Here is a 17,574-nt window from a genome sequence, read left to right as displayed (position 1 = left end):
TCATAGCCCAAATTTTTTTTCGCAGTCTGTAGGTTCTCTTTTTACCCTTGGTAGTCTTTTGATGAGTGTAAGTTTTTAATTTTTAGAAGATCTCAGTTATCTGGCTGATCTTCTGTTGTTTATGTATTGTTAGTTATAGTTTGTAGCCTGTTAATGTCAAGTATTAGGACCTCTAGCAATGACCATATTTTTTCTTGTAATATATTTATAGTGTTTGATTTAATATTTAGGTCTTTCATCCATTTTGAATTAATTTTTGTGTATGGTGTGAGGTATGGGTCCTGTTTCTTTTTTGGCAGTCCGACATCCAGTTTTGCCAGCACCGTTTGTTAAAAAGACTGTCTTTTCCACAGTTGATGGACTTTGGGCCCTTGTCAAACATCAGGTGACCATAGGTGCATGAATTTACATCTGGGTTCTCAATTATTTTCCAATGGTCAGTGTATCTGTTGTTCCACCAGTACCAGGCTGTTTTGACTGCCATAGCTGTATAGTAGATTCTGAGATCAGGTAGTGCAAGTCTTCCTCCTTTTTCTTCTTTACTAGTGCTTTACTTATCCAGGGGCTCTTCCATTTCCATATAAAGTTAATGATTAGTTTTTCCATCTCTTTAAAGAATGCTATTGGTATTTAGATCGAGATTGCGTTGTATTTGTAGATTTCTTTGGGTAGAATTGACATTTTCACAATGTTGAGCCTACCTATCAATAATCATGGTATAGTTTTTCATTTGTATAGGTATTTTTTGGTTTCTTGCTGTAGTATTTTGTAGTTTTCTTTGTATAGGTGTTTTACATCCCTGGTTAGATTTATTCCTAAGTATTTTATTTTTTTAGGGTCTATTATAAATGGTATTGTTTTCCTGATTTCCTTTTCGTTGATCTCTTTATTGGTGTGTAGGAATTCAACTTATTTTTGTACATTTACTCTGTGTCCCACTACTCTGTTGAATCTCTATTTTAGTTCCAGTAGTTTTCTCCTAGGGTCTTTTGGGTTTTCTATGTATAGTATCATATCATCCACAGAACGGGACAATTTTACTTCTTCATTGCCAATTTGAATGCCCTTCATTTCTTTTTCTTGTCTTATTGCTCTAGCTAGGAGTTAAGGCACAAGGTTAAATAATAGTGGTGATAAAGGGCAAACTTGTCTCCTTCCTGTTCTCGAGGGGAACGTTTTTACCCTATCTCCATTAAGAATAATGTTGGTTGTTGGTTTTGTATAGATGCTCTTTATTATGTTGAGGAATTTCCCTTCTATACCTATTTTATGTAACGTTTTTATCAGGAATATGTGTTAGACTTTATTGAATGCCTTTTCTGTTTGATTGATATGATCATGTGAATCTTTTATTTTATTTTGTTTATGTGGTGGATTATGTTGATTGATTTTCTAATGTTGAACCATCCTTGCATACCTGTTATAAATCACACTTGTTCGTGGTGTTTTATGTTTTTGATACGATGCTGAATTCTATTGGCTAGAATTTTGTTGAGAATTTTTGCATCTATGTTCATGAGAGATATTGGTGTGTAATTTTTTTTTTTTTTTTTTTTTTGGTATCTTTACATGGATTTGGCATCAGGGTTAGAATGGCTTCGTACCATGAATTCAGAACTGTCTCTTCTTTTTCTGTCTTCTGAAATATTTTGAGTAGTTCTGGTGTAAGCTTTATTCTGAATGTTTGGTAGATTTCACAAGTGAAACCATCTGAGCCATGGCTTTTTTTTGTTAGAAATTTTTTTTTAATAGCTTTTTGTTTTCTTCTCTTGTTATAGGCTTCTTTAGATTATAAAATTCAGTTTGTGTTAGTTTGCGAATGTAGTGTGTTTCTAGTAATTTGTCCATTTCTTACAGGGTTTCAAATTTGTTTGAGTTTGGTTTTTCATAGCAGTCTGTTATGATCTTTTTTATTTCGGTAGAGTGTCTTGTAATGTCCCTCATTTCATTTATTATTTGGCTTATTTGCCTCGTCTGCCTTTCTTTTTTTTTTTTGGTCAGTTTGGCCAGTGATTTGTCAATTTTTTTGATTCTTCCAAAGAACTATCTTTTGTTTTTGTTGATTCTCCTATTATTTTTCTGTTCATTATTTCATTTATTTCTGCTTTGTTCTTCATTATTTCCTTTCTTCTGGTGGATGTGGGCTTCTTTTGCTGTTCTCTTTCTATTTGTTCCAGTTGTGTAGCTAATGTTTGATTTTTTTTTAATCCTTTTTTTAAATATCTCTTTAGCTATAAGTTGACCTCTGAGCTCTGACTTTGCTGTGTCCCAAAGGTTTGGATATGATGTGTTTTCATTCTCATTAATTCTATGAATTTTTTATTCCATCTTTGATTTTTTCCATTACTCAGTGGTTTTTAAGCATGGTGTTATTCAGTTTCCATATGTTACTTTCTTTTTTTTGATGCTCTTCCTTTTATTGCAGTCCCGGTGATGCAGTGGTTAAAAGCTTAGTTGCTAACCAAAAGATCAGCAGTTTGAATCTACCGTATGTTCCTTGGATACCAAATGGGACAGTTCTACTGTGTCTTATAGGGACACTATGAGTTGACATTGACTTGACAGCAATGGATTCAGTTTGGTTTAGTATCTTCCTGTTATTAATTTCTACTTTTATTGTGTTGTGATCAGAGACGATACTTTGTATTACCTTAATGTTTTGGATTTTGTTGAGGATTCTTTTGTGGCCTAAGATTTGGTCTGTTCTGGAAAATGTTCCATGTGGGTTGGAAAACAATGTGTACTTTGCAGCTGTGGATCAAGTGTTCTATATATGTCTATGAGGTCAATTTGGTTGTTTTTGCCGTTAAATCTCCGGAATTTTTCTGAGTTGCAGTCTAGATGTTCTATCCTTTACTGAAAGTGGTGTGTTGAAGTCACCTACTATTATTGTGGAGCTGTCAATTTCTCATTTTAGTGCTGTTAGAGTTTGTTTGATGTATTTTGGATCCCTGTCATTGGGTGTGTAGATATTTATTATGGTTACGTTTTCATGGTGGATTGTCCCTTTAATCATTGTATAATCTCCTTTGTATTTTATGGTGAATTTTGTTTTAATTCTGTTTTATCTGAGATTAGTATTGCCACTGCTGCTTTTTTTTGGTACCTGTTTGCTTGATATATTTATTTCCATCCTTTGATTTTTAGTAATTTTATGTCTTTGTTTCCAGGGTGTGTGTTTTTTAGACAGAATATTAATGGGTCTTTTTTCTTTCAATCCATTCTATCACCCTTTGTCTCTTTATGGGTGCATTTAGTCTATTTACCTTCAGTGTGATTATAGATAGGTGTGAGCTTATTGCTGTCATTTTTGTAGTGCTTTTTTTCTGGTGTTGATGATTCCTTTATTCCTCTTACTCTCTTGTGCTGAATTTTTTTGTGCTTGTATTGTTTTTGTTAGTTTCTTCCTTTTTTGTAGACTTTGTGTTTACTGAGACATTATGTTTTTCTTTTTATTTTGATGAATAAGTTTGTTAAATTTCTGTGTAGTTACCTCGAAATTTTCTCCTGTCTTCCAGAGTTTGAACCATTCTTTTATTATTTGGTATTGCCTTGAATTCCTCTCAGTTTGGAAGTCCTATACCTACTGCTTATTCCCTCTTTTATTGTTCTGATGTTGTTATCATTTACGGATTAACTGCTCTGGTATCCTGTTGTAAATATTTCAGTTTTGTTTTATTCTTCAGAGTCTGTTACCTAGGTTGGTAGCTGGCTGATGCGGTCTTGCATCCTAGATTGAGGCTGTTGTCTGATGTTATTAGTTCTCTAACCAAACAACTCCCTTTAATAATTCTTGTAAATTTGGTTTGTTTTTTACAGATTTGCTTAAGTTCTGTTTATCTGGAAATGTCCTAATTTTGCCATCATATTTGAGCAAGAGTTTTGTACTAGATATAATTCTTGGTTGGCAATTGTTTTTTTCTTACAGTGTTTTATATATGTCAACCTATTGCCTTCTTGCATGCATGGTTTCTGACATGTAATCAAAGCTTAGTGTTATGGTTTCCCCTCTGTATGTGACTTCATTTTTCTTGAGCTGCTCTCAGGATTCTTTCATTGTCTTTGGTTTTGGCGAGTGTCATTATGATATGTCCTGGTGATTTTGTTTGGAGTGTATACTGTGTGATTTTTGTTGAGCTACTCAGATGGTCACCTTTTCATCTTGCATGATATTAGGGAAGTTTTCTGACACCAAATCTTCAATAACCCTCTCTGTGTTTTATGTTTTCTCCCTCTTTTCTGTAACTCCAACCACACACAGATTTTTGCTTTTGATTGTATCCCATAATGTTCTCAGTGTTTCTTCATTTTTCTTCACTCTTTCCTCTGATTTTTCCTCAAATAAAATGACATCCAAGGATCTGTCTTCAATTTTGCTGATCTTGTCTTTCATTGTTTCAAATTTGCTCCTAAAACTTTCTATGGCACTGTCCATTTCTGAAATCTTGTTGTTTAACTTTTGAATTTCTAATTGCTGTTTTTGTATTATTTCTATTTGCTTGTTTATTTTCACATTTTGTTCCTGTATCATTTCTTTGAATGCTTCTATTTTTTTCTCTGTCTTTTTGATTTCATCTGTCTTTTCAATGATTTTGTCTATATTTCTTTATTTTACTTTATCTCTTGGAAAGCCCTGATTATTAAAGTTTTGAATTCCCTATCAAATAGTTTCAGTGTCTTTTCTTCTACCAGAAGAAGATCATCAGTTTTTTTTTTATTTTGGACACTTTCTGGAGCAATCCTGTCCTTTTTTTTTTTTTTTTAACTTTTTTTTTTATATTGTCTCTTGTCCTTGGGACATTCAGGAATTATTTTCTTTGTTTATTGATTGTAGATTTGTTTTTTTTTTTTTTTTTTTTAGTCCTGCTTTTTGTTTTATCTTGTTATGTCTGGACAGGTGAGCTGGGAATTCTTTGTTGTTTGCTCATCTCTGGGCATCATACTTTTCAACACCATGTCCAGGTCCGCAGAACTTGTTTTTCAGCTATGGTCCAGCCGGGTAGGTCCAAATGAGAGGTAGAGGTGGGGATGGGTCATTTCCAGACCTTTCTGGGTTCAACAGTGTGGGTCCTTAGTGCAGGGCAAGGTCTGTTAGTTTGCACTTGTGCCACTAAGGGTTGTGGCTCTCAATATGAGGTGCAGTGAGGCAGGAGGGAAAACAGAGGATGAGATATGTAGAGCTAAGTGGGTGTGGGAAAGAAGATAGAGAAATAGAAGCCAAAAAAGAAAAATGTTGCTGAGGGAGCCTGCAGGTGAGTTTGTGTTGACCTAGGGAAACCGTGTTCCAGTAGCCTTCTAGCCAGGTAGTGTGGCAGAGCCCATCAAGAAATGACATCAGTAGCACAAACACCCAGGTGGATGAGAGAAAGGAAAGGAAGGAAGGGAGCGAGGATTAGAAACCAAAAAAAAAGAAAAAAGAAAAAAAAAGTTACACACAGCCAAGTGATTGAGAGAAAGAAATAGAAGGAAGTTTGATAGTGATTAAAAAAGAAAGAAAGAAAGAAAATTGCTACACACGGCCAGGAGATCAAGAGAAGGAAAAGGAAGGAATGTAGAAAGAGACAAGAAAGTGAGAAAGAAATGTCCCAAGTGAGCCCACCAGTGTGATGGCGTAGAATGGGGAAGCTGTGTGCCAGTGGTTCCCAGCTGAGCAGTGTGGCAGAACCCGTCAAAAAGTGGCGGAGACAGCACACAGACCCAGTTGGTCAGAGAAAGGAAAGTAAGGAAGGATGAGAGAGAAAAGAACATGAGATTGAAAAAGCAAACAAAATGCCCCAAGGGAGTCCACCAGCAAGCCTGCTCAGACTGGTGAAGTCATGTGCCTGTGGCTCCCCAGCCAAGCAAGGTGGCACAGCCTGTCAAAAAGCTGTAGAGACAGCACACATAACCAGGTGTCAGGAGAAAGGAAAGGAAGGTAGAGAGAGACAAGAGGTGCCCCCACCCGTGAAAAAAAGCCCTGCCGGAGACTATCATCATGGTGGCATGGGCTGGGAAAGAGGCTCTCCAGTCGACCAATCCACTACAGCCCAGCAATATGGAGAGGAAATTCCACATGGCACTAGATATGCAGTAGAAAGTAAATAAAGGAGGTGAGGGAGAGAGAAGAAAAAAAAAGAAGCAAAACAACAAGAAAAAAATGACACTGAAGAATCCAGCTGGAGGGCAGGGTGAATCCACACAGCAAGGAGCTGGGGTCTATCTGGCTGGGGGACTGCAGCCCAGTGGAAAGTGGTGGAGGCTGTGCAGAGGAAAGAAAAGTGGGAGGTGGGAAAGCGTGTATCACTGGTTACCAGCTGTTCTGTCTCCTGCTGAAAGCTCCATGAAGTTGCCGTCCAGTAATCCTTGTCCATGGATCTCTATGGCTGAGGGGTCCCAGATGGAGAGTCCATGCTGCATTACCTGTTATGGGACCTCTGCTCCGTAGCTCTCCTCATTCTGTTAGATACTTATTCCATTCAGTGCTTGTTTGAGTTCTTTATCCCTTCACTCGACGCTTAGGGTTTCAAGATTGATGTTTGTCTCTGTTTTACTTTGTTTTTTGGGCCTTTGCCATAGTGGGATGATATGGTGCTTCTGTCAATAGAACTGTTGGTTCTGCCCTGCTGACTTTATATCTCTTGTGGAATAAATCCTAAGGACGCATACATACACAAAGAATTGTAAAGAAATCGGATTTCAATAATCATACTATCATGTTTTTAATTGTGTGTTAGATGAAAATTTTCATAGCACATTAGTTTCTCATTCAAAAATTTATGCACAAATTATTTGGTGACATTAGTTTCAATTTCCACAATGTGTCAGCACTCTCCGCCTTTCTACCTTGGCTTCCCTTTCTAACTCAGAACTGAAGCCACTCATATTCTCTCTCTTAATATTGTGGTTGTTTCTGTATGCCATCCTGTTGATTCCAATTCATAGCAACCATAAAGGACAAAGCAAAACTGCCCCTCAGTGTTTCCTAGGCTGTAATATTTATGAGAAGGAGCCCTGATGGTGCAGTGTTTAAGGCTAGGCTTCTAACCAAAAGGTTAGCGGTTCAAATGCAGAAGGCAATCCCTGGGAGAAAGATGTGGCAGTCTGCTTTCATTAATCCCCAGGGGCAGTTGGTTGGTTTGAACCACTGATCTTGCATTTAGCAGCAGAGCACTTAACCATGGCAACATGAGGGTTTCTTTTAATATCGGTATTGTTATTCTAATGTGTATGTATTACTATATACAATTTGCATAAAGCAAATAAATAATTATGTTAATGTTGTTAGGAGCTGAAACTTTCAGAGTGAAAGAAAATAGTTACAAATGTAAAATCAAACAAGAATATCACATTCTCAATTTGAATTTAAAATACTAGCACGAAATGTAAACAAATAGTAGTGAAGGTTACATATTGTGAGTGCCATTTACACCACCGGATTTTACACTTGAAAATGCCTGAAATGGCCAGTTTGGTCTCAGGTCTCTTTTACCACCAAAAGCAAAAATAAATTTGTCCAGTGTGTAGGCACAGTGACTTGAGCAATGTTACTGATTTACATGGGATCTCAGGACCATAAGCCAAATCTGACAAAGCAAAATATGCTGCCACCCAGTTATCAGAAACCACAAACAAATTGCAAAACCTGGTGAATTAGTAACTTACAAGGATATTTTTACTTTCACAGAGATATTTCGTTAATGATGCCTTCTACAAACCTGGAGGCCCAGTATTTCTGATGATTGAAGGATCAGTGACTGCTGATATAAACGGGATATCAGTGACGAATACCTGGGTTACGTACGCTGAGAGACTAGGTGCCTTCTGCTTACTTCTGGAACACAGATTTTACGGACACAGCCAACCAACAGGGTAAGTTTAAAGGTCTCTTTTTTGTGGTTGTTCTCATTGCTGTTGCTATTCTCTCTCTCTTTTTAATTTAGATGATGTTAAGTCTAAATATGGTCTTTAAGGGAGGTGAATATTTGAAAATTCAACTAGTAAGAAGAAAATTCAACTAATAACTATAGGTAGAGGTTGGGTTAGGAGTAATGTTCTTGATAGAAAAAGTCATATGAAATTTCCTTTAAAAAATATATTCTTCATGTACTGTAATTTCATGTTTTAACTTTGTATTTTTCTGAACACACTTAAAAAAAAGGGCATATCTATTTTTTTTCTACTCCAGTGGAATTTTATCCCATGAAAATTACTGTCCTCATGAGAAACTGGTAATCTTTTTGTTACAACAACTAATCAAAGTAACTAGGTATTGTATTAAATTTCAGACTGAGGTGGCAGAGCAAGTAGTAAGAATATGAGAACTATTTTTGCCTCAATAGTATATTCTTGATACCTACTATTTTTCCCCAGTAGAAAAATATATTTTAGCTTACTTGCTTTAAATTATAAACTATTCATTGTATGAAGTCAAGCAAATAGAATGAAGTTTTAAAAGTGCCTCAAAAAGTTCTGAAAAATACAATTTAATATTTAAATCATTTATTATCATTAAAATAAGAAGTAAGGGTTGCTTCTTATAACCCTGAGAATGTGAGTAGTGTTAGTGAAGAGATACATTTATTATTTGAGTCATAGTTCTTGGTACTTTCACATGACAGACTAACAATTATTGAAGGTTTCAAAGGCTTCTTTCTAACTGTGATTCCTCAAATGTGATTTTTGAATTGCGTGTCACTTAACTTTTGGTATTGTTGTGACTCTCCAATATTTCTATCCATTCATTTGAAACTTCGATTTGTGTGTGTGTGTTAATGATGCTATGATAGTCTAAAAATAATTTCAAATCTATGATTTCTTTATTAATCTCTCAAAGTAAGTAAACTGCTGTTCAAGAATGGAATAGCTTGTGTTTTTGTGATTTACTATAGCAAATAACTTGTTTGTTATCCAAATTAACTTCATGTGGTACATTTCAGTAAGAATGTATTAGAAAGAACCTACAATAGAATTTGGATTTTAGCAATTAGGGGGAAAGCCTGAGAGTCTGCTCTTAGAAACTGGAGTGAATTCTATGATTGCCTATTCTAATAAATCTTTCCTACAGTTTTCCGGTTACAACTCATTGGCTCAATCTTACTCAGTAAGTCCACTTCTGGCTGGAAGGGTGGCTGGTATGTGTAGGGTTTATTCTGGGCAGCCATGAGCCCAAATGAAACCAGGAGATTTGATTACCTAAAGATAAAAGGGAGAGTGGATATAAGGGGAAAATTAGTGGGTTCTGTTTTAGTTCTTAGTAGAAGAATTGCTGAACCAAGGTATACGTTTTGTCTCTTGAAGTGCATTTTATATGAGCACAAATGCTTTCTGAATGATTCTACTAGCAGATACTTCCACAAGTGATATAGGAAAGGCTACCTCATCACATCTGTGCCAACACTGAGTACTAAAACAAATTTTGCCATTTTTATAGGAGGGGAAAAATACTGATATTTGTGTTGCTTTGATAATAGAAAGGGCTAAAAGTTTTCATGTATTTGCTGGCTACTTGTGTTTCTTTTTGGAACTATTCTATGCCCTTTGTCTACTTTGAAATTCATAATCAGCTGGTTATAGCATCATGCAGACAGAAAGAGAATTTTTCTTTTAGTAATAAGGGTTAAAAACATCCCAGGATTATAGGCAACCTTATTATGAAGGAAATATTATTGAAAAATAACTTACAAAAATTTTACTTTGTTTTCTTATGACTGAGAAATATTGTTTCAAATAGTAGTTTGTCTAGATGTGGCAGCAAAGGAGAAAGTATGGAAAATAACATCATTAAAATTAACTATGTGTATTCTTCATGCTTTGAAAACAACTATATCATTGTCAATTTAGCTATTTCAAAAATGGGCTCCTCTCTGAGTCAGGGTAATAATGTGATAGCTGTGCTTAAGTTCAATGTATGGAGAAAGGTCAATATATGGATGGAGACGGGCATTTGAAGCTCCTTCAGAGTGGCGACAAGAGGAAATGAAAGAACTAAAGTGAGACAAATGCTGGTAATTATTGCTAGTTCCTGCATTTATGTGTCACTGTCAATCAGATTTATGCCAATTAAAATTTTAAATTGGACCTGATATAAATACTCAACACGTTTTCATGATATTCATTTTTACTTTATAGTCAAGCTGATGTTAAGCCTCACCTTTTCTACTTTGTAGTCACCGAATATTGTTTTGCTTTAATTGCAGAGATCTGAGTACTGCCAGTCTCCGCTACCTCAGCAGCAGGCAAGCCTTGGCTGACATTGCCAACTTCCGAACTAAAATAGCAAAGAAAACGGGGCTCACCAAAAATAAATGGGTTGTATTTGGTGGTTCTTATGGTGGCTCCCTTGCAGTGTGGTCAAGAATAAAACACCCCAACTTGTTTGCTGCAGCAGTGGGCAGCAGTGCACCGATGCTAGCAAAAGCTAATTTTTATGGTGAGTCTGTCTAGAAATGGGAGTCCTTGGGTGGCACAAACAGTAACACTCTGGACGGATAACTGAAAGGTTGGAGGTTCAAGTTCACCCAGAGGCACCTTGGAAGAAAGGTCTGGTGATGTACTTCCGAAAAATCAGCCATTGAGAACCCTATGCAGCACAGTTCTGTTGTGACATACATGAAGTCACCATGAGTTGGAATAGACTTGGCTGGTTGGCTTGGTTGGGTTTTTATGGTATATATATGCATATATGTATTATATATATATAATGACAAAAGTATCTGTAAGTTAGTGATTGCTTAATCAAGCATGGCTCAATAACATAGCATCATGCAACTTGAGTCTTTCTCCCTTCCCATATGATAGGGTTCCATGAGAGATTCCTATGCTACCAACAGCTGGTAGTTAGTATCCATATTTGCACCTATGTAACTGGCTATAGCTTCTTAACGGGTTGAAATGATGTGATAAGTCTTACCTGTTGATTTGATAGTGAAAGAAATCATGATTTAGCTATTTCCAAAGAAGTAAAGGAAAAGCTCTTTCTTTGAAGAACAAAACTTTCCTATTTTGAAGTTGTCTTTCAATTTTCTTTCCTGCTACCTGACTTTGTGATAAAACGTTTATAATTAATGGTGTTAGGATTTTACCAGGTGGATAAAATTCTTTGTTGGCAGTTAGGATTTCTGGGTACATATTCCCATTAAAATAAATAATATAAAATTTCTACTTAATTAAACTTTTTTATTGCAAAAAGAAAATCCTCGCCCAAAAAAGAGATGCATTCCTTGTAAAATTTCCTTTAATATTTGAACTTTTCAAATGGTAACAGTTTAGGTTTTTGTAGCCTTGGTAGAATCTTATCTCATCCAATAAATCTGAAAGGTGTAAAATTGAGTCATCTCTCTCCATACCTCTTGTAAATGGTAAAATTATGTCCTAGTTCATTATTAGAACAGAATTTGCACAGCATAGTTATAAGTCTCTGGTTACCAGTGACTTTTCTTGGAAATCTGACAACATCCTTTGATTTTGAAGTTTCTTAACTTTCTCATAAGACAGAGGTAATTGCACACTTGAAAGAATTGTATTTTATAAATAGTTACAATTAAATCATACTGAAAACATCAATTTTTTTTTTCCATATTGTTAGAGTACTTTGAAGGAGTTCAAAGGTCTCTGGGCACTCATAACAGCGAATGTTTAGAAGCAGTCAAAGAGGCTTTTGATAAAGTTGTGAAGATGCTGAAACGTCGGAAATACTACAGTAAGCTTAAAAGTGATTTCATGTAAGTGGATTGGTTTGTGTTTGAGGTAGTGTGCCTAAATATAGTCTTTTATTTACCTGAAGTTAGACCATTAATGTTATTTTCTTACATGCATTGCATTTCTTTGGTCAAATCTGCTGCAAAAGATATCTTTAGAGTGTTAAATAACAAAGATGTCCATTATAAACTAAGACGCACCTGACCCAAGCCATGATATTTTCAATTGCCTTATATGCATGTGAAAGCTACGCAAGGAATAAGGAAGACCAAAGAAGAATTGTTGCCTTTGAATTACGGTGTTGACAATATTGAATATACCCTGGACTGCCGGAAGAAGGAACAAATCTGTCTCTGAAGAAGTACAGCCAGAATGCTCATTATAAGCTAGGATAGTGAGACTTTGTCTCACATACTTTGGACATGTCATCAGAAGAGATCAGTCCCTGGAGAAGCACATCATGCTTGGTAAAGTAGAAGGTCAGGGAGAAAGAGGAAGACCCTCAACAAGATGGATTGACACAGTGTCTACAACATTGGGCTCAAGCATAACGATTGAGATGATGGCACAGGACTGGGCAGTGTTTCATTCTGTGGTAGGTAGGGTCACAATGAACCTCCTGGATGGCACCTAACAACAACAACAAGCAATAAGGAAAACATAGTTGTTTCACATCTGGAGTAGAGATTTCCATGGTAGTGGTGGAAGTTCTTTTTGAGTTACTTAAACTTAAAAAAGTTAGGTTCCAACCATTAAATTAAAATATGTTTTCATAGACTCATGGGATAGCTAGAGAGTTATGATTAGTAAGCTTAGTGTAATCTACATGACCCAAAAACATGTAGTGCTTCTTAATATACAGATTCCTTGGTCTCTCGGTTTTGTTGCTGTTAGGAGCCTAGAATTGGTTCCTACTTGTAGTGACTCTGTGCATAACAGAATGAAGCGCAACCCGGTCCTGTGCCAACTTCACAATCATTATTGCAGTCACTGTGTCAGTCTATATTCTTGAGGGTCTTCCTTTTTATCACCAACCCTCTTTCTGAACAAACATAATGTTCTTCTCCAGAGATTGATCTGTCCTGATGACACACACACATTAAGCAAAATGAAGCCTCAGCACCTTCAGTTCTAAGGAACATTCTGGCTATGTTTCACTTCCTAAACTTGCTGAATCAGAATCTCCAGGGGAACAGGATCTGTATTCTTCCTCTGGTTAGATACACAAAATATTCACTATTTAAGTTTTCTGTCTTCTTAGTACAATTGATAAAAAGATTGAAAATTTCAGCAGAGTTATTCTCTACACTTCATCTCATTTCTGCCTCTGGCTTTGTTCACATGTTGCTCCCCATTCTGGAACCTTTCTCTTCATCCCACACAGATCCTACCCATCATAAAACCTTGATTAAATCCTACCTCCTGTCTAAAGCAATAGCCGACAACTATATGCCCAGCACTGTGCTAATAAGCCATCTTTACAAAAACTCTGCGAGGGAGCTACTCTTCTCCTCACTGTTATAAAGCCAAGGACAAGAAGGCTTGGAGAAGTGAGGTTGTTTTTGTTGTTAGCTGCTGTTATTAGGCCCCTGACTGCTGGCAACCCTATACACAATGGAATGCAAAGCTGTCTGCTCCTCTGCCTTCACCTGATTTTTTGCCAATCATTCCGTTGTGATCCATAGGATTTTCATTGCCTGTTTTTTGGAAGTAGGTAACCAGGACTTTCTTCCTAGTATGTTTAGACTGGAAGCTCCACTGAAACCTTTTCTGCATCATAGCAACTCACAAGCCCTCACTGACACACAGGTAGTGGTTGTACATGAGGTGTATCAGCCAGAATTTGAATCCACGTCTTTCACATGGAAGGGGAGAATTGTACCACTGTACCAGCAATGACTCTTGAGGAGTAAGGCAGCTAGCCTAAATATCTCTCTGCAAGAAAGTGTTAGATGTGGGATTTGAACTTACTCTCTCACCAGGGACCTGTGTCACACTTGACGGGGACCAACAACCTTGCTAACTGCAAGCAACTCCGTCTTCTCTCAGTCCCCTGGAACCTGCAGTCTGTACCCATCAATGAGCAATTATTTATAGGCTTTGCTGTTCTTTTCTAGTGAGAACTCAAACATAGCAAAGCCAGGGAGTGTTTTCTATAGGCCCACACAGTTGGCTCAGCCACTTTGTTAGACTTGGAGAAAACATATGAATTGTGAAAATGTACAAGATCTTTTGTATATCTGACTATAGAATATCAAGCAGCAAAATATCAAATTCAGCTCCAATCTTTGTTTTAGAAATGATTTTTTTTTCTACAAGTATTTGTGGGGGGGAGGTTATTCAATCGTGGAAATCTAATGAAAAAGACCCCTTTCCCAAAGTCTTTATTCAGGTTGGTGATTTTGGACCACGCCTCTTGGACCACTATATTTTATGAGATAGTGCTGGCCCAGGAAATATGAATATTGTGCTCTTATGCAATCTTTTTTGGCCCAAATCAATTCTATATCGAAGGATACATAAATTTCCCTTGTAGAGGACAGACATACACCAAACTGGTATACCAGAAGTTTTTTTAATAGAGAGTTGGGTCAATGGATTTGTTGATGTGGTCACAATTTTGAGTTAGGTCATTTTATAAAATGGATGAAGTAAAGTGCATTTTCCTTAAAATAGTTTTTTCCATTTATCAGCACTTAGCCTATTACATTAAGAGTAATATTAGCTTCAACATTTATTAAGGAAAGTTAAATTTGTTGCCGCTGTTAGGTGCTGTCAAGTCAGTTCTGACTCATAGCGACCTTATGTACAACAGAATGAAAGACTGCCTGGTCCTATGCCATTCTCACAGTTGTTGATATGCTTGAGCCGATTGTCGCTGCCACTGAGTCAATCCATCTCACCGAGGGTCTTCTTCTTTTTCGCTGACCCTCTACTTACTGAGTATGATGTCCTTCCCCAGGGACTGGTCCCTCCTGATAATATGTCCAAAGTATGTGAGACGAAGTCTCGCCATTCTTGCATATAAGGAGTATCTTACCTGCATTCTTCCATGACAGCTTTGTTCTTTATTTTGGAAGTCCATGGTATATTCAATATTCTTTGCCAACACCTTAATTGTGTTTATTTTGAAAGCAGACACATTATTTTATAGTCATGTATCATACAGTTAATTTAATTTCACGTGATTTCCCAGTCTGGATGAATTTCTCTGAATAGCTGTGGGAGTGATGCCTGATTTTTAAAAGCGCGAAACTGTCAGTATTCTACATTCTTTTTTTTTTTTAATTTGTAAATGACAATTTAGTTTTCTTAAATTTTTTTGTAATTAATTTTTTTCTCTTTTTATTTTTATTTATTACTTATACTGTAGTTGAAGGTCTGCAGAGAAAACTAGCTTCTCCTTAAAAAATTAATGTACATTTTGTTTTCTGACATTGGTTGCCAACCCCACAACATGTCAGCACTCTCCCCTTCTTGAACTTAGGTTCCCCGTTACTACTTGTCCTGTCCCCTCTTGCCTTCTTGTCCTTGCCCCTGGGCTGGTGTGTCCATTTAGTCCAATTTTTTTTTTCAATGAGTTAAAATTTTGTACTACATTTTTCTGCAGCCCTCTCGGGGACCCTCTATTGTGATACTAGTCAGAGTAGTTAGTTGTGGTAGCTGGACCCATCAACTGTGCTTGAATCAGTCTGGTGGAGGCTGTAGTAGATCTCCTAGTCCTTTGGACTAATCTTTCCCTTGGGTGTGTTTTCCTCATTCTCTCTTGCTCCAGACAGGGCGACACCATTGGAGTATCTTAGATGGTCGCTCACAAGCTTTTCAGACCTCAGATGCTACTCACCATAGTGAGATCTATAACATTTACTTTATAAAATATATCATGCCAATAGAACTAGATGTACCCCCAGATCATGGTTCCCAGGCCTTAGCCCATTAATTCAGTCCCTCATGGAGTTTAGATGTGTCTCTGAAGCTTTTATGATCTTTTCTTGGTCAAGTTGCGCTAACTTCCCCAGAATTGTGTACTGTCTTACTCTTCATCAAAGTTACCCTTTATCTGTTGTCTAGTTAGTGTTTTTCTCTTCCCACCCCTCTTCTCCCTCATAACCATCAAAGACGGTTTCTTTATGTGTGTAAAGCTTTTCATGAGTTTTTATACTAGTGGTCTCATGCAATATTTGCCTTTGGTGATTGACTTATTTCACTCAGCATAATATCCTCCAGATTCATCTATGTTGTGAGATAATTCACAGATTATCATTGTTCTTTATTGTTGTATAACATTGTATTCCGTGTATGTACCATAGCTCGTTTATCCATTCATCAGTTGGTGGGCATCTAGGTTGTTTCCATCTTTTTGCTATTGTGAACTATGCTGCAATGTACAACGGTGTGCATATGTCTGTTTGAGTGACAGCTCTTATTTCTCTAGGATAAATATAAAATGAAACAACTATTAAGATCATAGAAGATAGAATAGGATCAATGCTAGAGGCCCTAATGCAAGGTATTAATAGGATAAAAACCATAACTAACGGTACACAAATGCTAGAAGATAAGCTAGTTGTCATAGATTGAATTGCGTCCCCCCCCCCAAAATACCTGTAAACCTGGCTAGGTCACGATTCCCAGTATTTTATGATTGTCTACCATTTTGTCATCTAATCTGATTTTCCTGTGTGTTGTACATTCTATCAGTATGATGTAGTAAGATGGATGACTGGCAGTTATATTGATGAAATCCACAGGATTAGTGTCTTAAGCCAGTGTCTTTTGAGATATAAAAGACAGAAGCAAGCAGAGAGACTTGAGGACCTCATACCACCAAGAAGGCAGTGGAAGGAGCAGAGTGCATCCTTTGAACTGGAGGTCACTGTGCTGAGATGCTCCCAGAACAGGAGAAGACTGATGACAAGGACTTTCCTCCAGAGCCAACAGAGAAAGCCTGCTCTTGGAGCTGATGCCCTGAATTTGGACTTGTAACCTACAAGACTGCGAGAGAAAAAAATTTCTTTGTTGAAGCTATTCACTTTTGGAAAGTCTGTTATAGCAGCAGTAGATAACTAAGACACTAGATAACTGAGATCTTCTAAAAATTAAACACTTCTGTTCATCAAAGACTTCACCAAAAGAGTAAAGAGAGAATCTATAGACTACCATCTAGTTGTGCTGGACTCAGTGTGATGGAAGCTGTGTTAGTTGTGGTCCATTAGTTCTTTGGACTAATCTTTCCCTGGTGTCCTTGGTTTTCTTCATTCTCCTTTGCTCCAAAAGGTTGAGACAGTAGAGTATCTTAGATGACTGCTCACAGGCTTTTAAGACCCTAGATGTACTCAGCAAGTATAACGTAAAACATTTTATTTATAAACTATATTATGCCAATTGAGCGAGATGTTCCTCGAGACCATGGTCCACACTGCCGTCAGCCCAGTAATTTCATCTCTCAGGGAGATTGGACGTGTCTATGGAGCTTCCATGACCTTGCCTTGGACAATTTGTGCTGGCTTTTCCAGTGTTTTGTACTGTCTTACCCTTCAACAAAGTCACCACCTATTTATTGTTTATTTAGTGTTGTGAGATGCTTTGCAGATTCATCATTGCTCTTTATTATTGTGTAGTATTCCATTGTGCATATGTACCATAGTTTGTTTCTCAATTCATCTGCTGATGGCACCTAGGTTGTTTCCATCTTTTTGGTATTCTGAATAATGCTACAACGAACATGGGTGGGCATATGTCTATTCATGTGACCGCTCTTATTTCTGTAGTATACATTACTAGGAGTGAGGTTTATGGATCATAAGGTATTTCTATTTCCAGATTTTTGAGGAAGTGCTATATCATTTTCCAAAATGGTTGTATCATTTTGCATTCCCACCAGCAGTGCATAAGTGT

General features: G+C 36.9%; 1 pseudogene; it reads left to right on the top strand.

The window, feature by feature from the left end:
* Positions 1-5,616: 5,616 nt before the first annotated feature.
* Positions 5,617-17,574, top strand: part of LOC101353632 (putative serine protease K12H4.7) — a 47,620-nt pseudogene continuing 35,662 nt past the window's right edge.

Source organism: Trichechus manatus, unplaced genomic scaffold (genome assembly GCF_000243295.1).
Source record: "Trichechus manatus latirostris isolate Lorelei unplaced genomic scaffold, TriManLat1.0 scaffold00396, whole genome shotgun sequence".
Lineage (NCBI taxonomy): Eukaryota > Metazoa > Chordata > Mammalia > Sirenia > Trichechidae > Trichechus > Trichechus manatus.
Note: the sequence above shows the minus strand (reverse complement) of the source record. Positions and strands in the feature narration are given on the sequence as shown.